The sequence below is a fragment of the Nycticebus coucang genome, chromosome 11 (assembly GCF_027406575.1).
Source record: "Nycticebus coucang isolate mNycCou1 chromosome 11, mNycCou1.pri, whole genome shotgun sequence".
NCBI classification, from domain to species: Eukaryota; Metazoa; Chordata; class Mammalia; order Primates; family Lorisidae; genus Nycticebus; species Nycticebus coucang.
Window position 1 is genome coordinate 18728250 of NC_069790.1, and position 26388 is coordinate 18754637.

Genomic DNA, 26388 nt, shown 5'->3' on the forward strand with positions numbered 1-26388 from the left:
TCAGCAACATGGCCAACCAGAAGCCCCCAGCACTAGTCCTTACCACAAAGACACCAAAATACAAATAAACTACATGTTAGATAAAAAAATCTAAGATGAGTGCCAGAGTTCCTAAGAGGAGTAATAGTAACTCAAGTGAACCAGAAACTTACAACCACCATATAAATAATATAAGAAAACACCAGGATTCCATAATTCCAGACCCCAGTCAGGATCAGTCAGGAACCAGGAGGAATTTCTCCCAGTGGCCAAAAAGTAAGCAACAGATCCCATCAGTTCCCATCACACCTTGTTTGGACACTTACAGTCCAGTGCCACAATAGGTTCATGAGACCCTGAGCCTTGTACCTCAGTTCTACAGCTGATCCAAGAACCTGAACATGGAACCCAGTGCTGCTTCAAGTGCTTATAGACCATGCCAGACATAACGACAGTATCCTTCAAAAGGGATAAAGCAAGCTGGCCCAATAGAAAGCTCCAGCTATCATCCCTCTGCATGAACACCTAATTCAACAACTACCCACGCAAGCAGGCACTTTTAGAAGAACCAAAAATCAGGTAAGTGTTTTAAAATTATATGAAGGGCGGGCGGCGCCTGTGGCTCAGCGGGTAGGGCGCCGGCCCCACATGCCGAGGGTGGTGGGTTCAAACCCGGCCCCGGCCAAACTGCAACAAAAAAATAGCCGGGCGTTGTGGCGGGCGCCTGTAATCCCAGCTACTTGGGAGGCTGAGGCAAGAGAATCGCCTAAGCCTAGGAGTTGGAGGTTGCTGTGAGCTGTGTGACGCCACGGCACTCTACCAAGGGTGATAAAGTGAGACTCTGTCTCTACAAAAAAAAAAAAAAAAAAAAATTATATGAAGGGAAGGGGCAGGAAAGAAGGCAGAAAAGTCAGTCTTGTGTTGCCTGTACCACTCTTCCCTTATCCCCAGAAATGCTGTTCCAGCTGGCCAAGTGGACAAAGAATCTGTGTGCCCAGGGGATGGACAGTGAAGTGATTGTAGGACTTTGAATTAAAATTCAGGGCTGCCCTGGTACAGGAGATCTCCGCACAGGGCAGAATTCTGCTGGTAGCCACAGAGGAAGCACCTGAACAGCCCAGCCAGAGAGAAATCCTCCACCCTGAAGCCCAAGTTCCCTCTAACTCAACCACCAGCAGAAAAGGTGAGAAAAGCCTGAGTTTGTAAGGCAGTTGGGTCACAAGGGCTATAGTCCTTGGGTAATTCCTGTGGTTGTGCTGGCTCAGAGCCAGTTGACTTGGGTGTACATGATCCAGTGAGATATCAGTATCTTCAGCCAAGCTAGTGACTGTGACAAACTTCCCCCTACTATAGACATCTCAGCTCAGGGAGAGTCTTTTTCCACTAGAATAAAGAAAAGGGAAGAACTCAAAGGATGTTGTTTTGCAACTTCAGTACTAGCTCAGGCACTGTAAAATAAAGCACCACACAGACTCCTGAGGCCCTGAGTCCAGGCCTTAGTTCCTGAATGGCATTTCTAGACCCAATCTGGACCAGAAGGAAACATGCTATCTTGAAGAGAAGGAGCCAATCCTGGCAGGATTTACCACCAGCTGACTAAATAAACCTTGGACCTTGAATAAACATCAGAGGTAGCCAGGCAATAGTCATCCTGGGCTTTGGGTGAGATTTAGCTGCCTTCAGGTGTGAACTGACACCCAGGCAAGAGGGAGTGCCCACATCACTTCTCCTCCAACCCCAGCAGCATAGTATAGAGAAGGGAAATGGGAAGAGAGTGAGAGACTTTGCTTGGTAATCCACAGAATTCTCTTCTGTCTTACCAAAGTTCACCAAGTTGGTACATCAGTTTGCAGGAGTCACATTACTGAGTTTGGGGCACTCCTCACCCCCAATGCTCATACAGGTATAGTGACCAATGGCTTAGCCTGCAACACTCAATTCCCTTTGAATATCTTGAAAACCCTCTCAATAAGGATGGGTTCAGACAAGACTCTGGAGATTAAAATAAATACCTAATTCTACAATGCCCAGACTTCAGTAAACATCCACAAGCATCAAGAACATCCAGGAAGACACAACCTCAGCAAATGAACTGAATAAGGTACTGGTGACCAATCCTGGAGTGATGGAGATAGGCAACCTTTCAGACAAAGAATTTAAAATAGCTGTTCTAAAGAAGCTTGAAAAACTTTCAAGGCAATACAAAGAAGAAATTCAGAACCCTGTCAGAGAAATTTAACAAAGAGATTTAAAAAAAAAAAAATCAAGCAGCAATTCTAGGGATTAACAATTCAACTGACAAACTGAGAAATGCATTAGAGTTTCTCACAGTAGAACTGATCAAGCAGAAGAAAGAATTAGTGAGCTTGGAGACAGGCTATTTGAAACACTCAGCCAGAAGAGAAAATAAGAATAAATAAGAATGAAGTACTCCTAGAAGATATAGAAACTAGCCTCAAAAGAGAAAATCTAAGAGTTATTGGCCTTAAGGAGGTAGAGAGAGATTGAGGCAGAAAATTTATTCAAGGAAATATTAACAGAGAATTTTCCAAACCTAGAGAAAGATTTCAATATTTAGGTACAAACAGAATCTAAAGAACACAAAGCAGATTTAACCCAAACAGGGAGACCTCAAGGCACTCAATAATCAAGTTCTGAAGGATCCTAGATAAAGAAAATACCCCAACGGAAGCAAGAGGAAACCTTACAGGACAGGAAAGAGTGATATACAAAGTTCTAGAAAAAAAATTTAACCCAGGAATATAGAGTGTCCTTTAAAAATATCCTTCAAGCATGAAGGAGAAATAAAAACTTTCCCAAACAATCAAAGGCTGAGGGATTTCATCAACATCAGAGCAAGCTGTCCTACAAGCAATGATAGGAGGAATTCATCAACCTGAAAGAAAAGGACATTAATGAACAAATAGAAAATCTTTTGAAGGTAGACTACTCACTGGTAAGAGTAAATACACAAATACAGAATACTCTAGTTCTGTAACTGTGATGTATAAGCCACTTATATCTTGAGTAGGAACAAAAAAAGACAAACCTATCAAAAGTGACAACTTTCTGAGAGATAGTTCTAAACATCATTAGTCATCAGAGAAATGTAAATCAAAACTGCAATGATAGATCATCTCACCCCAATTAAAATGATTTTTATCAAAAAGACAATAAGGAATGCTGGCAAAGATGTGGAGAAAATACACTCTAAATGGGAATGTACATTAGTGTAACCACATGGAAAATAGTATGGAGATTCCTCAAAAAATTAAAAATAGAACAACCATGTTACCCAGCAATTCCATTGCTGAATATATATCCATAGGATAAGAATTCAGTATATCAAAAAAGGTATCTACACTTCCGTTTTTATTGCAGCACTAATCACAATAGCTAATATATGAAATCAACTTAAGTGTCCATCAATGAATAAGTAGATAAAAAAATATTGGTACTTATACACAGTGAAATATATAGGCATAAAAAGAATGAAATCCTGCTATACAGATGAAAGTGGAGAACATTGTTAAGGGAAATAAGTCAATCACAGAAAAACAAATCTGTCTCATTGGTATGTACATATTCTCATTCATAGGTGTGAAGTAAATATTGAAAACAAATGATCTCATGGAGACAGAGAGTAGAATGATGGCTACCAGAGGCTGGGAAGGATAACAAGAAGGGGTGATAAAGTGGAGATGGTTAATGGATGCAAAAATATAGTTATATTATTTGATAGAATGAACAATATTTGAAATGACTATAGTTTAAAATAACTAAAAGATGGAATTGGAATGTTCCTAACACAAAGAAATGACAAATGCCTGAGGGGATGGATAGCCCAATTACCCTGATTTGATCAATTCTCATGGTATGCCTGTATCAAAACATCACATGTAGACTAACATACAGCTGTTATGTACCCACAATAATTTAAAATAAAAAATGTTTCTGAAGAGAGATCCCCTTGGCTAAACCTCCCCATTGTGGAGAAATAAGAATAGGAGGACACCAAAAATCCTTATCACTAGGAACATTAGCCTCTCTTGCTATTGTTTCTGCCACAAACTTTTACAGCCTATTGCACTAAAGCAATCCAGGTACTACTGATGATGAACACAACTAAAGAAGCTACACAGTGGCTGTAAAACTGCAAAGTTACTATACACTGCTGAACTGTCACACTAAAATCCAACTGCAAGTAAAATTATTTCTCTATGAAAGCCACTCTAGAAAAGTTGGAAGAGTTGGTTGTTTCACCCAGCGCACATATGTCAACATGGGAACATAAGAAACATAAAACAAGAGAGAAAATATGACATCACCCTGTCTAGTGAAAGGCCTAGTTCAATAAAAAGGAAATCAACAAATTGCCAGAAAAAACAATTTAATATGATCATCTTAAGGAACCAAATAGGATACAAGAATATATAGAAAGATGATCCAACAAAATCAGAAAAATGATTCATGCTATGAATAAGAAATTCAACAAAGAGGTATTATACGAAAGAACAAAATAGAAATCCTATAGCTGATAAATTTAATTAATGAAATAAAAAATATACAGCAACCTTTAAGAGCAGATTTGATGAAGCAGAAGAAAGGGTATCTAAACTTCATGACAGGTGGTTGGAAATTACCCACTCAGAGAAAAAACAAGAAAGAAAAAAGCATGAAGAAGGCCTACATGACTTATGGTTCATTATTAAGCAAACAGATATTAGCATTTTGGGAATTCCAGAAGATGATAAGATGGGAAAAGTCATATAAAACCTATTTGGTGGGGCAGCGCCTGTGGCTCAAAGAGTAGGGTGCTGGCCCCATATACTGGGGGTGGCGGGTTCAAGCCCAGCCCTGGCCAAACCTGCAAAAAATTAAAAAATTAAAAAAAAACCTATTTGGTGAAATAATATCTGAAAATTTTCCAATTCCTGGGAGAAATATGGACATCTGGATTCACAAAGTTCAAATAGAATATATTCAAAAAGATTCTCTGTGATGCACATTATAGTTAAATTGTCAAAAGTCAAAGACACAGAAAATTCTAAAAATATCATTAGAGAAGTGCAATGTCACTACCACGAAATTCCCATAAACTAATAGCAAATTTTTCAGTAAAAACCTTATAGACCAGAAGGAATGTGATAATACATTCAAAGTGTTTACAGAAAAAATTTTTTTTCAAAGAAAGAAACATTTCAGTCAAGAATATTATGCCCACCAAGTCTACCTTTCAGAAGTAAGGGAGAAAGTCTTTCCCAGACAAACAAAAACAATTTATTACCAATAGACAAACTTACAAAACATACTCAAAGGAAGCCTATGTCTAGAAGCAGAAAGACAATAATCACCCACACGAAAATATGCAAAGCTATGAAAGTCAGTAGTAGAGCACATACACAAAGGAGAAAGAGAAAATAATCGAATCTTATCACTATAGAAGCCACCAAACCTCAATGACAATGAAAAAGGAATAAAGAATATACAAAAAATCATAAAACAATTAATGAAATAACGGGGTAAGACTTCACCTATCAATAATGAGCTTGAATATAAATAGATTATATTTCCCACTTAAAGGATGTAGACTGGAAGAATAAATAAAAACTCAGGAGCCAATGGTATTCTGCCTACAAGAAATTTGCTTTACCTATAAAAACATATACACACAGCATGACGAAGTGATAAAAGATATGCCAAATAAACAGAAACCAAGAGCAAGTAGGAATAAATATGAGGTAAAATAGATTTTAAGTAATAATTCTAAAATGGATAAAGAGGATCATTCTATAATGCTAAAGGGATGAGTGACAGAATTTATGAATGGTAAACATGTATTTATATAAGACCAGAGCACCAAGATACATAAAGCAAATATTATTAAAGCAAAAGAGAGAGATTCCAAAACAGTAACAGTTGGGGATTTTGAACATCTCATTTTCAGCATTGGACAGATATCTAGACAAATCAACAAAAAGAAATTGGATTTAAACTGCACTTTAGACCAAATGGACCTAACAGACATTTACATAACATTTCATCCAGCAGCTGCAGAATACACATTTTTTTCATTAATATATGGAATGTTCTCTAGGTTCTCCAGAATAGATCACATGTTATGCCACAAAACAAGTCTCAAAAATTTTAAAACAATTGAAATAATATCAGGTATCTTTTCTGGCCACAATGAAATAAAACTAGAAATCAATAACAGAAGGAACTTTCAAAATTGTAAAAATACATGAAAACAAAACAACATGCTCCTGAATGATCAATGAATCATGAAGAAATTAAAAAAGAAATCAAACATTTTTTAAAACAAATGAAAATAGAAACACAACATACCAAAATGTATGGAATACAGTAAAAGCAGTATTAAGAGAGGTTATAGCAACAAATGTCTACATTAAAAATTAGAAAAAGATTTCAAATAAACAACCTAACAAAGTATCTAAGAACAAAAAAAAAAGCAAGAACAAACCTTACCCAAAATTAGTAAAAAGAAAGAATTTATAAAGTTCAGAGAGGAAATAAATAAAATTAAGAATGAAAAACAATACAAAACATTAATGAAAAACATTGGGTTTTTTGAAGAAAAGATAAACAAAATTAACAAGCCATTGGCTATAGAAACCAAGAAAAAAGACCAAAAGAAAATGAGAAACAAAAAAGGAAACATTAGATTTGATACCACAGAAATACAAGGGAGACTACAATGAACAACTATACAACAAGACATTGGAAAAACCAGCAGAAATGAGTAAATTTCTGGGCACATACAACCTACCAAGCTTGAGTCAAGAAGAAACAGAAAACCTGAACAGACCAATTATAAGTAACATGATTGAATCCATAATGAAAAGTGTCCCATCAAAAAAAACACAGAGCTTGATGGCTTGACATCTGAATTCTACAAAACACTTTTGAAATAACTGATGCTAATCCTTTTTAACTCTTCCAGAAATTTAAAGAGGAGGGAAGTTTTCCAAACCCATTTTATGCAGCCAGGTTTACCCTGATACCAAAACCAGACAAGGATACAACCAAAAAAGGAAACTACTGCATAGGCCAATGCTCCCACTGAACAAAGACGTAAAAATCAACCCAACCCCACAGCACATTAAAAAGATCACTCAGAACAATCAACTGGGATTTATCCTAGAGATAGACAATAGATTCAACATACACAAGTCAGTGAACATGATACATCACACGAACAGAATAAAGGACAAAAGCCATGCGATTGTCTCAATAGATGCTGACAAAGCATTTGATAAAATTAAACATCCCTTCATAAGATTACCAGGAGAGGAGGAAATAAGAAAATCAAAGTGATTATTTACTTGATACAGAGTATCAGTTTGGGATGACAAAAATTTCTGGAAATGAATCGTGGTTATGGTTGCACAATGAAGTGAATGTACTTAAGCCAGGGGACTGTATGCTATGTTAAAAATGATAAATTTTATGTACTTTATCACAATAATAATTTTAAAAGAAACAGAAAAAGAATTTGTCTTTAGGGCAGATTCTCTCTTTAGTCATGAAGCATAATTTTGGTATGTGCTTAAGTAGTACAAGTGCCTCTCAGTCCTGGAGGTGCATCAGGCCTCCATGGACCACATTTCCGTTCAACAAGCCTTCTTCTTCTTAGAAGTGATTATGATACAAGCTTGTTTTGGCATCTTCTAACTGGGACTTAATCTATGGGGGTCAAGGAGAACCTCTATTTGTGGAAATGTAGGCAAGGAGGAGAGAGGACTTCTGGCCAGGAGTTCCCAGTGGTTTGACCTCAGAACAAGGTCTAAAATGAGAGATGGGAACATCCAGAGAAAGAGAAAGGGCTAATACCTCTAGAAGATATTCCTTAACTTCAAGTTTTATATATCCCTCTACTTCTCTGTAATTTTTCAAAGTTGCCATTCAAGCGTTCCGTATAGTTCAGGGGCCAGCAAACTATAACCCATGGGCTGAGCACTTGTTTTGCAAGCAAAGTTTTAGTCTGACCACAGCCATGTTGATTCATGTGTGCATTTATGCACTGACTGCTTTCACACAACTATACAGTGGAGTAGGTGCAACAGAGATTGTGTGGCTCACAAAACCTAAAATATTTCCTAGCTGGTCCTTTAAGAAAAAGATTCCCTCAAGAAAAGGTTTGTCTCATTTTTAAATTAGCTGTGTTTGAGAGGGCTGGTCCAACTTTTGGAGCAGTGTCTTCTAAAGAGATGCAAAGGTCATCTGGAGATAAGCTCAGGGCAGCAAGCAGAGTGAGAAGGGCTACTACCTGCTGTTGACTTGGAGAACATGCAAGCACTGCGCAAGGAGTCTCAGAAATCCTTAGGGGGGGACCTAAGCTTCCTGTCATCACCTAAATGAACCATATTTGAGATCCCATCAGTGAAAGTTTTGGTCTTGTCACATTTGTGACTAATCTCAATCTTCAAAGAAATCCACAAATACATCCTCAGCACAAGTGCTAAACAGGTGACCCAATGGTGCTATTTAATATATAATGATACCACAGAGGCTCATTCCGTAGTACATCCCAAAGCAAGTAGTGCCTTGTCCTTTTTCCTAACAGCTTCTCAGGAGGAGGGAGGGTGAGAGGAGGGGAGGGGGTAAGGCACATTCTTTTGAGTACGGGTGCTTCAGGCATAACACCAGATCTATATGAAGCTGGGCAAGCTTTTCATTAACATTTCTTAAAATTTTTGAATCTTAAATTTCCCCTGAAAAGTGAATGAATCCTAAACTAGTGATTGTAGATTGAATTTCTTTTTATGATGGAATTGTTTCTAGAAATCTCTGACAAACAGTGCTCTGACTTTGGTATCAGTGCTTAGGCAGGCAACGGAGCTCAGTTGGTACTTCCTTATCAAGGAGCAGAGTGGTGTCCTAAATTCTTAGATCTGACTTTCTCATGTCCCAGAAAAGTCTACTATTTATGCATAATTCTCCAGCTGGTACAACCTCCTCAGGTCTTCAGACACAATGGTCTCAGATATTGCAGACAGTTCACTCTCCACTCGCTGGTCCCAGGGAGTAGGCTACTGGCAACTTTGTAAGAAATACTTCTCTCCCCCATGTAAATTTAATTCCACACACCTCACTCTTTAAAAAAAAAAAAAAAAAAAAGGTGACTTAATTACCTACCAGGAACTGCAATATTTAGTTGACCAAGTATTTTGAAATCATAGTTACACCCAAATTTGAAAAGAGAAGCAATCTTTGGACTTAGCAATACTGTTTTTAGAGCATTTGGAGTTTTGAGTCTTTAGTATCTATGACAATCTCCATGATGGTGACTTTACCTTTTCTTTTCTAAATAAAGATGATTTTATTTATTTATTAATTTATTTTATTAATATTAAATCATAGCTGTGTAAATTAATGCCATCATGGGGCACCATACACTGCTTTTATAAACAGTCGGACACATTTTCATCATGCTGGTTAACATAGCCTTCCTGGAATTTTCTTACTTAATGTGTTAAGACAATTATGTTCTATATTTACTAAGTTTCACATGTACCCTTGTAAGATGCACCGCAGGTGTAATCCCACCAATCACCCTCCCTACGCCCACATCCCCCCTCCCTCTCCTCCCTTTCCCCCTTCCCCCTATTCTTAGGTTGTAACTGGGTTGTAGCTTTCATGTGAAAGCCATAAATTAGTTTTATAGTAGGGCTGAGTACATTGGATACTTTTTCTTCCATTCTTGAGATACTTTACTAAGAAGAATATGTTCCAACTCCATCCATGTAAACATGAAAGAGGTAAAGTCTCCATCTTTCTTTAAGGCTGCATAATATTCCATGGTGTACATATACCACAATTTATTAATCCATTTGTGGATCAATGGGCACTTGGGCTTTTTCCATGACTTAGCAATTGTGAATTGGGCTGCAATAAACATTCTGGTACAAATATCTTTGTTATAATGTGATTTTTGGTCTTCTGGGTATATATCTAGTAGAGGAGTTATAAGATTAAATGGCAGATCTATTTTTAGATCTGTAAGTGTTCTCCAAACATATTTCCAAAAGGAATGTATTAATTTGCATTCCCACCAGCAGTGTAGAAGTTTTCCCTTTTCTCCACATCCACACCAACATCTCTGGTCTTGAGATTTTGTGATATGGTTTAATCTTACTGAAGCTCAGACTATTCTATAAATTGATAGTGATCAAAACAGCATGGTACTGGCACAAAAACAGAGAAGTAGATGTCTGGAACAGAATAGAGAACCAAGAGATGAATCCAGCTACTTACCGTTATCTGATCTTTGACAAGCAAATTAAAAACATTCGGTGGGGAAAGATTCCCTATTTAACAAATGGTGCTGGGTTTACTGGCTGGCACTGGGCCCACACCTTTTACCATTAACTAAGATGGACCCTCACTGGATTAAAGATTTAAACTTAAGACATGAAACTATAAAAATACTAGAAGAGAGTGCAGGGAAAACCCTTGAAGAAATCGGTCTGGGCAAGTATTTTATGAGGAGGACCCCCTGGGTAATTGAAGCAGTTTCAAAAATACACTACTGGGACCTGATCAAACTAAAAAGCTTCTGCACAGCCAAGAACACAGTAAGCAAAGCAAGCAAACAGCCCTCAGAATGGGAGAAGATATTTGCAGGTTATGTCTCTGACAAAGGTTTAATAACCAGAATTCACAGAGAACTCAAACGTATAAGCAAGAAAAGAACAAGTGATCCCATCACAGGCTGGGCAAGGGACTTGAAGAGAAACTTCTCTGAAGAAGACAGGCACATGGCCTACAGACATATGAAAAAATGCTCATCATCTTTAATCAGAGAAATGCAAATCAAAACTACTTTGAGTTATCATCTAAATCCAGTAAGATTAGCCCATATCACAAAATCCCAAGACCAGAGATGTTGGTGTGGATGTGGAGAAAAGGGAAAACTTCTACACTGCTGGTGGGAATGCAAATTAATACATTCCTTTTGGAAAGATGTTTGAAGAACACTTACAGGTCTAAAAATAGATCTGCCATTTAATCTTATAACTCCTCTACTAGATATATACCCAGAAGACCAAAATCACATTATAGCAAACATATTCATACCAGAATGTTTATTGCAGCCCAATTCACAATTGCTAAGTCATGGAAAAAGCCCAAGTGCCCATTGATCCACAAATGGATTAATAAATTGTGGTATATGTACACCATGGAATATTATGCAGCCTTAAAGAAAGATGGAGACTTTACCTCTTTCATGTTTACATGGATGGAGCTGGAACATATTCTTAGTGAAGTATCTCAAGAATGGAAGAAAAAGTATCCAATGTACTCAGCCCTACTATGAAACTTATTTATGGCTTTCACATGAAAGCTACAACCCAGTTACAACCTAAGAATAGGGGGGAGGGGGAAAGGGAGGGCAGGGAGGGGCGATGTGGGCGGAGGGAGGGTGATTGGTGGGATTACACCTGCGGTGCATCTTACAAGGGTATATGTGAAACTTAGTAAATGTGGAATGTAAATGTCTTAGCACAATAACTAAGAAAATGCCAGGAAGGCTATGTTAACCAGAGTAATGAAAATGTGTCAAATGGTCTATGAAACTAGTGTATGGTGCCCCATGATCACATTAATGTACACAGCTATGATTTAATAAAAAAAAAAGAAAAAGCCAGTCCCAGAGACTTCCGATGACTCTGAAGGCATGGTAATATAAAAATTCCTTGAATGTGTACTCGTTTCGCTTTAATTAAAGAAAACAAGTTAAAAGTGGTTTGAAAAACTTTTCCTATAATTCTGGTAAGTATATAAATGTCTTCCGAAAGTTAAGATTTTGACCTCTCCTGGAGAAGTATAAGGTTGTTGATTAAACAACCTTAATGAAAATATAGAGATGAAACAAAACTTTACTTTTTCCCCAAAAGTTTGCTAAAAGTTTGACCCACAATTGAGACAGATTAATCAGGACTTTGTTCCCAAATGCCATGCCTGTGAAAAGAATCATACAAACGGCTGCCCACTGTCTGAATGATAGATACCTTTCTACCTGCCTTTTAGAAAGGAGGGAGGAAAATATGGATTATAGGTTACTAGAGAGTATAAATGAATAAGGGGAAACAGATTTATAAATTAATCTAAAAGAATTCTTAAGAAAATAATTTTTAAGAAATTGTATATAAACCAGCACATTGTACCCCATAAATACATTAATGTATGGTTATGATTTAATAAAAATAAAAAAGGAAAAAAAAAAGAAAAGAAAAACATCAAGGCATCACATGAAAGTATTTAAATAATTACATGTCAATACAATAGTATTAGGTTCCCTAGAGACTTCTGTGATATTTTTATCCAAACTTTTGTTTCTTTTTTGACAGAGATGTTCTGAAACCATTTTTGTTCATATTAACTACTAACAAAAACTAAGTTTTACCTTAAAAGTAGTATCTTACATAGGAAAAATGGAACAATTCCATTTTTTTCTATAAGGAGGAGTTGTGGTCAGAGCAAACAAGCTTGCTTTTTTTAGTAAGACTAGCTGAAGTTTCTGAATCAGAACTATCTCAACAAGCTCAGTGTGCTTTCTTGGGTTTCAATTTCATTCTTATGTCCTCCACCCCAAGTCGTCTACACTTACCTTGAAAAGTCAGATTTCTCAGGGCTCAGGTGCAGAGATGGATCATATGTCTGACTTCCAAATAGGATTCTTTTCTAAGAGCAGGGCCACCGCAGCACTTCCATGATCTGTGTGCATTTGCAAAGGTCCTGGAAGGCTCAGGAAGTAAAAGGAAACTAACATGTTCTAAGTTCCTCAAAGTGTGAACAGACCACAAAATCTCAAAACCATTTCAAACACACTAGCCTCAAAAAAGCAAACTGTTAAAGATGAACAGCCCTAGTTGGAAACTTACAAAAAGGTCAACTATCAAGAAGTATTTATGAAGCTATTGGGACTATTGAGTGCAGTTTCAAAAATTCTATTCAAATGAAATTTTATAGGGACTAGGGGAAATGAGACAGCAATATTGTAAAAAAGAGAAGACAGACTCTGTATTATGTTTATGGAAAATAAATATATATGTATACATATATTCCTTACTGAAAAGAATATATATGTATGTGTGTATGTGTGTGTGTATATATATATATATATATACAGTGTGTGTGAATGTATATATATATTTTCATATTCACAGCAAAGAGAAAATTTCCAGACTTGCTGTTTTCTTTCTTTCTTTATCTCTCTTTCTCTCTCTCTCCCACCTTCCTTCCTTCCTTCTTTCTTTCTCTTTCTTTTTTTCTTTCAAGATAGTCTCACTTAGTCACCCTGGGTAGAAGGTCATGGTGTAGCTCACAGCAACCTCAGACTTGTGGACTCAAGTGGATCCTCTTGCCTCAGCCTCCTGAGTAGCTGGGACTAAGATACCCACAATGCCACACTGCTAGTTTTTCTATTTTTAGTAGTGACGGGGTCTCCCTCTTGCTCAGGCTGGTCTCCAACTCCTAAGCTCAGGCAGTCCACCAGACTGGCCTCCCACAGTGCCAGGCTTACAGGTGTGAGCCACTGCACCCAACCCCTCCAGACTTGCTCTTTATCCTACTAGTTACCTAAGGTTCCTACTCTGATAATTTTGGTGATCAGCCCTGTTATTGATATGTGACATTGACTAGCATATGGCACTGTATTATTGTGTTTAATTACAATTATGAGAGAAGATATTTAAAACGAGACTGTCTTATAGTGGCAGGGGAAGGGAATGAATTTTTCACCACCTTACTTTTATAGACCCTCAATCTCCAAAAGAAGCTGTACAGTCATATAAATACACCGAAAATAGTGAAAGAAAAGTTAAGTTCCGGGCGGCGCCTGTGGCTCAGTGAGCAGGGCGCCGGCCCCATATACCGAGGGTGGCGGGTTCAAACCCGGCCCCGGCCGAACTGCAACAAAAAAATAGCCGGGCGTTGTGGCGGGCGCCTGTAGTCCCAGCTACTCGGGAGGCTGAGGCAGGAGAATCACCTAAGCCCAGGAGTTGGAGGTTACTGTGAGCTGTGTGACGCCACGGCACTCTACCAAGGGCGATAAAGTGAAACTTTGTCTCTACAAAAAAAAAAAAAAAAAAAAGAAAAGTTAAGTTCCTCAAACTGTTCTAACTTGCCTACCATGTTACAACAATCCTATAAGTTAACATTTTATAAATGTCACAATTATCTTGTAAATCATATAATAATATTGTATGGAAATTTGTGAGTGAAAATGCTGATTTATTACATATCAGCATTTAAAACATACTCCCATTTTGAAATTCTATTTTGTCATTTCATAAGTTCAAAAAGAAATTACACAGTTCTCAAATTGATACTGGTCTTATGTTGTCTCTACTTTAAGGGTCCTAAGGAAAATTATAATTTTGGTAATTGTGGATGACTTCTAGTCTTCTTTACAAAGCTAGAGAGCTAACATTTAGGGAAATTTTTTGCAGTTCTTTTTCTATCAGTGTTAACATTTCTTATTCCAAACAATGTTTTAAGTGCTTCTAATGTTTTTTATTTTATTTTATTTTTAAGAGAAGGCCTCTATTCCAGGAAGTCTTTAATTAGAGCAGATGTGCACTCTTTCTGTTAGATGAATAAAAATGCTATGTGCTTCAAAATAACTTATTCTAGGGTGATTTCAAGTTTTTGTAATTGTTGAGAAGATTTTTGCAGACAAGTTATCCTGCTGAGATTAGCTCTAAAAAATGAAAAGAATACAAAATGTATGGATTTGATGGCTTTAGAAAGCAGTCCAGGCATTGAGAACTTGAAGATATAAAATTCGCAGTAGAGGGAAGTAAAAAAAAACTGATTTTAAACTCTGCTTTTTTACTTAAGGTACTGCTCATATGCAACTGGACCCTGAGAGGTGGGGAAATTGAGAAGAAAAAGAGTGGCTAAAATGCTTAGAAGCGGGCGGCGCCCATAGCTTAGTGGGTAGGGTGAAGGCCACGCATACCGAGGCTGGCAGGTTAAAATCCAGCCCAGGCCAGCTAAAACAACAATGACAACTGCAACAACAACAAAAAAAATTGCCAGACGTTGTGGTAGGTGCCTGTAGTCCTAGCTACTTGGGAGGCTGAGGCAAGAGAATAGCTTAAGCCCAAAAGTTTGAGGTTGCTGTGAGCTGTGATGCCATTGCACTCTATCCAGGGCAACAGCTTGAGACTCTGTCTCAAAAAAAAAAAAGAAAGCTTAGAAGTGAAGGATGTCTGGCTTAAGGGGCAACACTGGAGTTCAGAAACTGCCAAGCAGGCAGCACCAAACTTTCAATGGGGAACCCTGAAGGATACATCTTAGGAGAAGGCATGATCTAGAAATATTGCACCATCACAAAGTGGAAGGCCAATTTCAAGTCAATTAAATGAATTAGGTAATTAGATAATAATAGACAGATTAAGGGATTTACCACCATTGTAACAGCCTCCTCACATACACACCAAGCAAAAGTAAAACCTCTCTAGAGGATGATAATCTTATCCAGAACAGCAAATTGGCTCTCAAATATTTTATGTGGAATGTCCAAATTTTAATAAGTATTAATAGACCTGTGAAAAGATAAGATTAAATAACTAAAACCAGGAAAATAAACAAAATAGAAACAAACACAGAAGGAGATACAGAATTGATGGACTTTAAAGTAACTGTGATTAATGTTTTGAAGAAAGTAGATGAAATATGGAGAACTTATGCTAGAATCTGTTTTTTAAAAATCAAATAAAACAATAAAACAAAATAAAAATCAGATAAAAATTCTGAAACAGAAAAATAAAACAACTAAAAAATTAAATACTCAGACAATAAGTACTAATTAATCAGACAGAAAATATGGGAACACAGTTCAGTAGAAAATAGCAAATTGAAGAACAGAGACAAAAAGAAAGTTCATAAACATTACATAAACTCACATAAAAGACACAAGTAAAAGCTTTAATATGTCTACCATATGTGCTCCAGAATGAAAGAAGAGTAAGAATTTGGAAGAAAAGGTACAAGGTAATAAATTTTAAAAATCCATAATTAAAAATGACATAGATTCAAGAAGCACTGTGAATTCCAAACAAGATAGAAACAAAGAAAAACTCTACCTAAGTACATCATATCAAAATTACCGAAAATCAAAAATGAAGAAAAAATCTTAATGAGAATTTGAAGACGGGAAATAAACATTTAAATGAGCAACAACAAGAGTGAAAACAGATGTCTCAATAATAGCTATGGAACCCAAAGGAAACAGAATAACATCTTCAAAATTACAAAAGAATGTCACTGGAAAGTTAGCCATTCTTTATGCAATGAAAATGTTCATTATCTTGATGACGAAAGAGTAACATTTTTAGAGAAATCGCCACTGTAATAATTTGTAACCTGCATAAACTAAGGGAAATATTAAAAGTAGTTGTTCCTAAAGTACAAAGGTGATGTTAGAGGATAGCTACATGCAGAAACACAGGATAGAAAGAGTGAATGTGTGGGTAAATGTAGTAATAATGCCGACTCGGATTTAAAATATGGGTGGAGATGGCGGCGCCTGTGGCTCAAAGGAGTAGGGCGCCAGCCCCATATGCCAGAGGTGGTGGGTTCAAACCCAGCCCTGGCAAGAAACTGAAAAGAAATAATAATAAATAAATAAATAAATAAAATAAAATATGGGTGGAGTCCAAATTCATGACCATAAAAGGATAAAGCACAAGAGAGATACAAATTGATTTAAGGGTTCTAAAATCCTTGCACCTTCTTGAACACGGTCAAAATTGGTCATTGTAGTATCTGGAGTAGCCACAAAAAGAATATCAAAATAACATACAAGAAGCAAGATAAACAGAAATAAAAAGGAAAAATTACCGATTGAAAAAATGCCAAAAAGTAGTGAAAAGTTATATAGAACAGATAGACAAGCATAAAACAAAGAGTAAGAGCATCAACCTGAAGCCCTCAAGTGCTATAATGATATGAAAGGCATTGAGCACTGATCAAATTAGACATTGAGGCAAGAAACGTTATTGGCAACAAAGAAGATCATTTAATGATAAAAGTTCAATCTTCCTAAAACATTTACAATTCTGCATTTGTTAAGTTTGATAATGTAGTTTCAAATATACAAAGTAAAATAATGATACAACTTAAGTGAAAATAGATAAATCCATTATCATAGTGAAACTTTTTCTTTTGAAAGAGTCTCAAGCTGTCACCCTGGGTAGAGTGCCGTAACGTCATAGCTCACAGCAACCTCCAACTCAGGCTCAAGCAATCCTCTTGCCTCAGTTTTTTCTATTTTTAGTAGAGACAGGGTCTCACTTTTGCTCAGGCTGGTCTCGAACTCGTGAGCTCAAGCAATCCACCCATCTCGGCCTTCCAGAGTGCTAGGATTACAGGCATGAGCCATTGTGCCCTGCCCATAGTGAAATTTTTTAACAAACTTCACTCAGTAACTGATAGAACAAACAGGCAAAAATTCAGTATGGATAAAAATTCAGTTTGGATATAGTAGATTTGAATAACACAAACAATAAACTTAGCCTGATTTATTTATGTTATATCCACCAAATGCAGAATTCACAATTGCACACCCTAAATTGACCCATTGGTGGATATAAAGCGAATCTCAACACATATCAAAAAACTGAAAATAAACAGAATATGTTTTCTGACAAAAGTGCAATTAGGCTAGAAATCAATAACAAAAAGATGACATTAAAAACTTTTTGTGTTTAGACAGTACTCAATATACCTCGAAATAAACCACAGTCTAAAAGATAAGTATGAAGAAAATTATACAATATTTTTATTTGAATAATAAAAATTCAAGTTATTAAAACTTTTGAGAATGTGACTAAGTTCACACTGAAATGCATATAATAAGGGTAAAAAGCTAAAAATGAGCATTAAGAAAGAAATAATAAAAATAAACCAGAAATCAATAAAACTAAAACAAATATGTAATAGAGAAAATAAATCTAAAAGTAGGTTCTTTTAAAAACCAATAAATTTTATACATCCCTAGACAAACAGAACAAGAACAAAAAGAGGGTACAAAAGAATTACTTTTTTAAAAAGTAGGGGTTTAACTATAGGTCCCTCATTTAACGAAATGCTAACAAGAAGATATCATAACAGTTTTACATCAATAATTTCAATAGGATAGTGAAATGATTTTAAAAGTCAAAATTTAGGCTTTAAACTGGCACCTGTGGCTCAGTGAGTAGAGCGCCTGCCCCATATACCAAGAGTGGCGGGTTTGAACCCAGCCCCGGCCAAACTGCAAAACAAACAAAAAAAGCCATAACTTACCAAAATTACCACAAGAAGAAATGTATAATACAAATAGTTCAATATCTAGCAAAAAAAAAAAAATTGAATCTGTAACTAAAATCCTTTGAAAAGAAATCTTTAGGCCTAATGGCTTTACTAGTGAATGCTTCTAAACATTGAGAAATAATGTCAATCTTAAATATATTATTCTAGAGCACAGAAAAAGAGAAAAAAATTTCCAATTCATTTTTTGCAGTCATCATGACTTTCATAGAAAAATCTGGCAAGGACATTTCAATAAAGAACTCAAAACAAGTGGATACTCTGATTTATAAGAACACAAAACTCACACACAAAATATTAGCAAATCAAATCCAGTCACATATAAAAATTATAATACATTGTGGCCTGGTAAGAATGATTCCAGGAAGGCAAAATAGTATGGCATGTGAAAATCAGTGACTACAATTCACCACATGGAAGAATTATATGATGGTCTCAAATAGAGGCATAAAAATTATTCAATACAATGCAACATTCATCAAAGAATTTTTTAAAAGGCACCTACAAATGAAGAAAAGGATACATACAAAATTCTACAGCAAAATCATGTTTTAATGGAGAAATATTGAAAGATTTTCTCGTGGTATTAGGTATAAGTCAAAGATGTCATCTGTCACTATTTTCATTCAATGTTGTATTATATTCTAACCAAACACAACGAGACAAAACAATTAATAGAAGGTATAAGTAAGGTGGTGCCTGTGGCTCAGGGAGTAGGGTGCCGGCCCCACATACTGAGGGTGGCGGGTTCAAACTGGACCCCAGCCAAACTGCAACAACAAAAAAAATAGCCGGGTGTTGAGGTGGGCACCTGTAGTCCCCACTACTTGAGAGGCTGAGGCAACAGAATCTCCTGAGTCCACAAGCTGGAGGTTGCTATGAGCTGTGATACCATTGCACTCTACCAAGGGCAACAAAGTGAGACTCTGTCTCTAAAAAAAAAAGAAGAAGAAGAAGGTATAAGCATTGGAAAGAAAGAACCAAAACAACATTGGCTATGTTTGCAAGGGAGATGATTCTTTAATATATGAATTCAAAGACTCCACAGATAATCTTGCAGAAAAAATTTGTTAACTATTGCAAAGCCAAAGGTAACATGTTAATTCACAAAAATCAATAGCATGTTGCACTTGCAAAAAAGGAAGTAAAGAATACAATTTTTAAAATAATGCCATTTAAATTAACATCAAAAAGATATGTTAAATACCTAAGAATAAAACAAGGCTTCAATGTATAATAATATAAAATAATGAGAAAAATTAACAAAGACGTCAGTCAATAAGAAAATATACATTGCTTTCAGATAAAAAGATTTACTATGGTTAAGATATCAGTTCTTCCCAAATCTATGCACATTCAACATATTTCTAATCAAAATTCCAACAAGAGTTTTTGAGGAAATTGGCAAGTGAATTAAAAAATTTATATAATAACATAAAGAGCTCTAAATGTCCAAGACAATAGAAGAAAATGAAAAACAATTTTATTAAATCGTAAACACATAGATCATATATACATTAATGTATTTATGGGGTACAAAGTGCTGACTTCATATAGAATTAGGAATGCTTACATCACACCTTATCTCGTTTACTTAATTTTTGTGTTAAGACATTTATACTCTATACTAATAGGTCTGATATGTACCCTTGCATTATGCACCATAGGTATGATCCCACCATTCACCCTCTCTTAATCTGACCTCTCCCCCAAGCCCCCACTCCTCCCTCCTTCATCATGGGCCATAGTTGTGATCTATTCTTCATATGAAAATGTGAGTGATTATAAATTGATTTCATAATAGTACTGAGTACATTGGATAATTTTTCTTCCATTCTTGAGATACTTTACTAAGTAGGTTATGTTCCAGCTCCATCCATGTAAACGTAAAAGAGGTAAAGTCTCCATCTTTTTTTAAGGCTGCATAATATTCCATGGTATACATATACCACAATTTATTAATCCATTCATGGATCAATGGGCACTTGGGCTTGCTCCATGACTTGGCAATTATGAATTGAGCTACAATGAACAATCTGGTGCAAATATCTTTGTTATAAAAGATTAAATTACCATTACCAGATATGTATGTATGTTTATACGTGTATAAATGTACATATATGTGTGCGTGTATATATATATATGTTATATATGTGTGTATATATATATATATTTAGTAACAATGAAATCCTTATAATGGTAATTTTTTGTTTGCTTTTATTATATTATTTGGGATTCACTGAGGGCACAAAGAATCAGATTACAATGATTGTATTTGTTAGGTAAAGTCCCTCCTATAACTGTGTCCTGCCCCCAGAGTTGTTCCATCCACCATAACCCTCCATCCTCTACCCTCTGCCCCCCTCCGCACCCCCTCATTTCCTTAGCCCCCACTTTGTATTAGATCACTTACTACCTTCATATTAGAATTGAGTATATTGGATTCTTCTCCATTCTTGTGATGCTTTACTAAGAAGAACATGTTCCAATTCAATCTAGGTTAATATAAAAGTTGTAAAGTCTCCATCTTTTTAATGGCTGAATAGTATTCCATGGTATACATATACCACAGCTTATTAATCCATTCCTGGGTTGGTGGGCATTTAGGTTATTTCCACATTTTGGTAATTGTAAATTAAGCTGTGATAAGCAGTCTAGTGCAAATGTCCTTATGATAAAATGATTCCCCTCCCCCACTGAGTAGATGCCTAGTAATGGGGTTGCAGGATTGTAAATTGAGCTGTAAATAAACAGTCTAGTTCAAATGTCCTTATGATAAAAGGATTTTTTTTCTTCTGGGTAGATGCCCCGTAATGGTATTGCAGGATCAAATGAGAGGTCTAATTTGAGTTCTTTGAGGATTCTCCATACTTCCTTCTAAAAATGTTGTATTAGTTTGCAGTCACACAAATAGTGTAAAAGCATTCCCTTCTCTCAACATCCACACCAGCATCTGACAGCTTTGAGACTTTGTGATGTGGGCTATTCTCAATGGGGTTAGATGATATCTAAGAGCAGTTTTGATTTGCATTTCTCTGATGATCAGGGATGATGAGCATGTTTTCAAATGTTTGTTAGCCATTCATCTGTCTTCATCAGAGACAGTTCTGTTCATATCTCTTGTCCAGTGACAGATGGGATTGTTTACTTTTTTTGTTGATTAATTTGAGTTCTCTGTAGATTCTAGTTATCAACCCTTTCTCTGATTCATACCCTGCAAATATCTTTTCCATTCTGTAGGGTGTCTTTTTGCTTTACTTATTGTGTCCTTAGCTGTGCAGAAGCTTTTCTGCTTAGTTAAATCTCATTTATTAATTTTTGTTGTTGTCATGATGGCCGCTGAATTCTTTATCATAAAATCTTCCCCCAGTCCAACATCATCAAGATCTTCCCCTGCACTTTCTTCCAAGATTTTTATTGTTTCATATCTTAGATTTAATTCTTTTATCCATCTTGAGTCAATTTTTATAAGTGATGATGGTGTGGGTCTAGTTTCAGTCTTTTACATGGGGTTATCCAGTTCTCCCAATACCATGTGTTGAACAGGGATTCTTTCCCCACTGTATGCTTTTGTTCAGTTTATCAAAGATGACATGGCATTAGAAACTGGTTTCATCTCTTGGTTTTCTATTCTGTTTCATATATCTATGACTCTGTTTTTGTGTCAGTACCATGCTGTTTTGATTACTGTGGCCTGAAGCCTGGTAGGATGATGCCTCTGACTTCATTTCTATTACTAAGAATAGCCTTAGCTATATGAGTTTTTTCGGGTTCTGTATGAAACTAAGTACTATTTTTTGATTTTGCTGAGTTTGATTTGCATCCTAGGATATGATATATTTTGGAGAATGTTCCATGGGCCAATAAGAACATATATTATTTAGCTTTGGGATGGAGTGTTCTGTATATGTCTACTAAGTATAGATGTTCTAGGGTCACATTTAATTCCCTTGTATCTTTATTTAGTTCCTGTATAGAGGATCTGTCCAGCTCTGTAAAAGGAGTATTAAAGTCCCCTAATTATGATGTTATAGGATATGATATTTCTCAGACTAATGAAGGTCTGTTTAAAAAGTCTGGGAGCATTTAGGTTGGCTGTATAAATATTTAGAATTGCAATGACTTCTTGTTGTATTGCCCCCTTGACCAATATGAAGTATTCATCTTTGTCTTTTTTGGTGTTAGTTGCTTTAAATCCACTTGTATCTGAAATAAGATTGCAACCCCTCCTTTCTTCTGATTTCCATTTGCCTGGAAATTGTTTTTGATCTCTTAACTCTGAGTCTTACTTTGTCCTTCAAGGTTAGGTGTATTTCCTGGAGGCAGTAAATGGATAGCTTGTGCTTTTTTTAAAATCCAATCAGCCAGCCTATGCCTCTTCATTGGTGAATTCAAGCCATTAACATTATGATAATTGATAAGTGTAATGGAGTTCTAGTCATCTTATTTTGTAAAAAAAAAAAAAAAAAAAGTCCATTGATTAGTTTTATCTTTTGCATCATTGTGGAAAGTAGGTTTTTTGTCCTTTAATTTGTTAGTGGTCCATTGTGATGGTCAGTGTGTAGAATAGGTCTAATTATTTCCTGTAGAGCTGGTCATGTTGTGGCAAACTTCCTCAATGTTTGCATATCAGTAAATTATTTGGTTTCTCAATCAATCAGTTTTAAAGCTTAGCTTAGCAGAGTATAGAGTTCTGGCCTGAAAATTGTTTTGTTTAAGTAAGTTAAAGGTGGATGACCATTCTTTTCTGGCTTGAAAAGCTTCATTTGAGAAGTCTGCAGTCACCCTGATGGATTTTCCCCTGTGGATCAATTGATGCTTACTCCTGGCTGCTTGCAGGATCTCCTTTTTTGTCTTGACTTTGGACAGGTTCATGACAATGTGTTTTGGAGAAGCTCTCTTTGAAGAGAGCTTCATCTCTTTGAGATGACCTGGGGTTTGATATCCCTCTGAAAGGAGTGTGTCAGAATATTTGGTGATACTTGGGAAATTTTTATTTATTATATCCTCCAGTAGGGCTTCCATTCCTCTGAGACATACTTCTTTCCTTTATGGTTTATAACTCATATATTTGAACACTTCATAAAGTCCCATGTTTCTCTCAGTGAATGTTCTGCTTTTCTCCCTCTTTCTTCTATCTCTTTAACTGCCTGTGTTAGCTTAAGAGCTTTATCCTCTAGCTCTGAGATTCTTTCTTCTGCATGGTCTAATCTTTTGTTGATACTTTCTGCTATATCTTTAAGTTCCCTGATTGCTTCAATTCCTTAACTTCTGCTACATCCTTTCTATATTCTTCATATCATTCATCTCTTATTTGATTCTGTTTTTGGATTTCATTTTGATTATTTTCCACTTTCTCAGCAATTTCCTTCATGTTTTGATCACCCCAATATTTTAAATTTCTTTTCTATTTCCAACATTTCTTTATAGGTAGAATCCTCTGCAGTAGCTACCACATGATCCCTTGGGAGGATGCTCTGTTCTGATTGTTCATGCTGCCAGAATTTTTCTGCTGTTTCTTCCCCATGAGTGTTATCTTTTTATCGTTTTCCTTGCCCTACTTTTTTTCTTTCACTTCCTCCTGCTCTTTCAGTTACGATGCCTCTGACCTAAGGAGTTGAAGTGTCCTTTTGGTAAAGGACTAAAATGAAGAAAAGTGTGAAGAGCAAGAAGGGATAACAAATGAAAAAGGAGAAAAGAAAAAGGAAAGGAGTAAAAGGGAAGATTGACAATAAGAAGAGAGGAACAGAAAGAGAGAAACAGGAGTAATAGTGGTGTACAGTAGTATACTTGACCCACACCCACAAATCCCAACCTGGGGGGCTGGGTTGGGTGAGTCCCTCAATGTCTGGACCTCTTTGCCAGTCTGAGCAGCCACAGAGTCCACCTCCACCAAATAGAGGAAAAAAGACAAAAATGCTATAAATCAACATAAAACAACCAAACATAAAACCTTCAGGGATAAAATTGGGGTGGGGGGGAAGCATAACAGGCATAGAAAAACTAGCAAAAATGAAGCCCTTATCATTAAAGAAGAAAACAATGAAAAATTATAGTTACACAAGAAAAAAAGAAGAAACAAATAGAAAAATACAGGGGGAAAAAAGTTGGAAAAAAATTTTTTTTTTTTTTTGTAGAGACAGAGTCTCACTGTACCACCCTCGGGTAGAGTGCCGTGGCGTCACACGGCTCACAGCAACCTCTAACTCTTGGGCTTACGCGATTCTCTTGCCTCAGCCTCCCGAGCAGCTGGGACTACAGGCGCCCACCACAACGCCCGGCTATTTTTTTGTTGCAGTTTGGCCAGGGCTGGGTTTGAACCCGCCACCCTCGGCATATGGGGCCGGCGCCCTACTCACTGAGCCACAGGTGCCACCCTGGAAAAATTTTTTTAAAGAAAAAACATATATGTATATTGCTGTATATTGCCTGGGTAACAGGTGATCTTCTAGGATATGAGATGCTAATCATAATGCTGACACAGCTGTATAAGATGGAGACTGGAAGCCTCTGTCTTGCTGAGGAGACCTGTTCTGTCTTCCTGATTTCTTTGCCCTAAATTTCCACAGGGTTGGGAGCCTGAAGCTCTCCTCAACCTGCTTATTAGGCACACCTTAACCTTTCCAAACTGTGTCCCTTGGCTATGCAGTGGCTTTCCTAGGAAAGTGTGTGTAGCTTGAATCTCTCCACAAGTGGTGTCCTCAATCATCAGGCTCACCGGTACCAACCTTGCTCTACAACCCTGAGGACCGAACCCACAAGGCAGCTTTCTCACAATGGTTGTACCCAGCCTACAGCCAAACGATGAAAGTTCTGCTCCACCTGCTGACTCAGTCCCAGCTCCTGGGTGCTATTCAAAATCACTCACTCGCTCACCCATGCTCTCCCAAGTAAATCAACCAAGAGCCCAGATCCAAAAGAAAACCTAGAGGGCAGGCCTTCTCTATCTGCAAACTGCTGCCACCACTGGGGCCACAGTGGCAAACAACCACACACAAGTACTTGCCACTTTTCTACTGCTTTCATCTTCCTTTTGTGGTTCTAAAGTCTCCCACTGCCTCTCTGTGCCCCTGAAGGGATGTTTCTGGGCAAAGCCCACAAGCCAGAGGTCCCTAGAGTCTTTTCTCCACAACTTTATCATGCACTGCTGCAAAGAAGCTATCTCTAGTCTACAGTCTTCCTCTGCCCCTCTCAAATTAACAGATAATGAGATTTATTTCAGCTAGAATAAAGACAGTATGGTATTGGCAAAATGGTAAAGAAGTGTTATATAGAGTCCAGTATCTGATCCGCACATACTTGAACACTGAATTGGCAAATAAAAGTGACAGGAGAAGGAGAGAGAGAGAGAGAGAGAGAGAGAAGGAAGGAAGGGAGGGAGGGAGTAAGGGAGGGAGAAAGGAAGGAGGGAGGGAGGAAGGAAGTAAAGACAGTGAAAGGGAGGGAGGAAAGAAGGGTGAGGGAAGAAAGGGGAGAAAATTTCATTTTAATAAATGGTGCTAGGCCAATTAGGGAAAAACGAAATCTTGACTCCCTACCTCACACCATTTGCAAAAATCAGCTCTAGACAGGTTTTTGATCTAAATGTTAAAAGAAAGATAATAAAGCATCTAGATAACAAAGAATAATGTCTTTATAACTTTGAAGTATAGAAAGGGTTTTTTTTAAAAGAATATAAAACTCCCTAACAAATAAAAAGGAGGTTAAGTTGAATTACTTGAAAATAAAATCTTATACCTTCAAAGATATCACCAAAGAGGAAAAGAACAAACTATGAAATGGAGCAGATGTTTGTAGTTCATGTAAGTAACAAAGTATTCATATCAGATATGTATAAATAAAGTAAAAGATGAATACAATAAAATTAGTATCTACAATACAGACAAGCAATTTGCAAAAGAAGATTTCCCCATAAATACATGAAGTATTACCATCTGAATTAGTCATTTGGGAAATGATAATTTAAAACTCCAATGGAATAATACTAAGTACACACCAGTTGTCTAAAATTAAAAAAAAAAAAACTCACAGTAACAAGTACTGGAGAAGATGTGAAGCAAATAG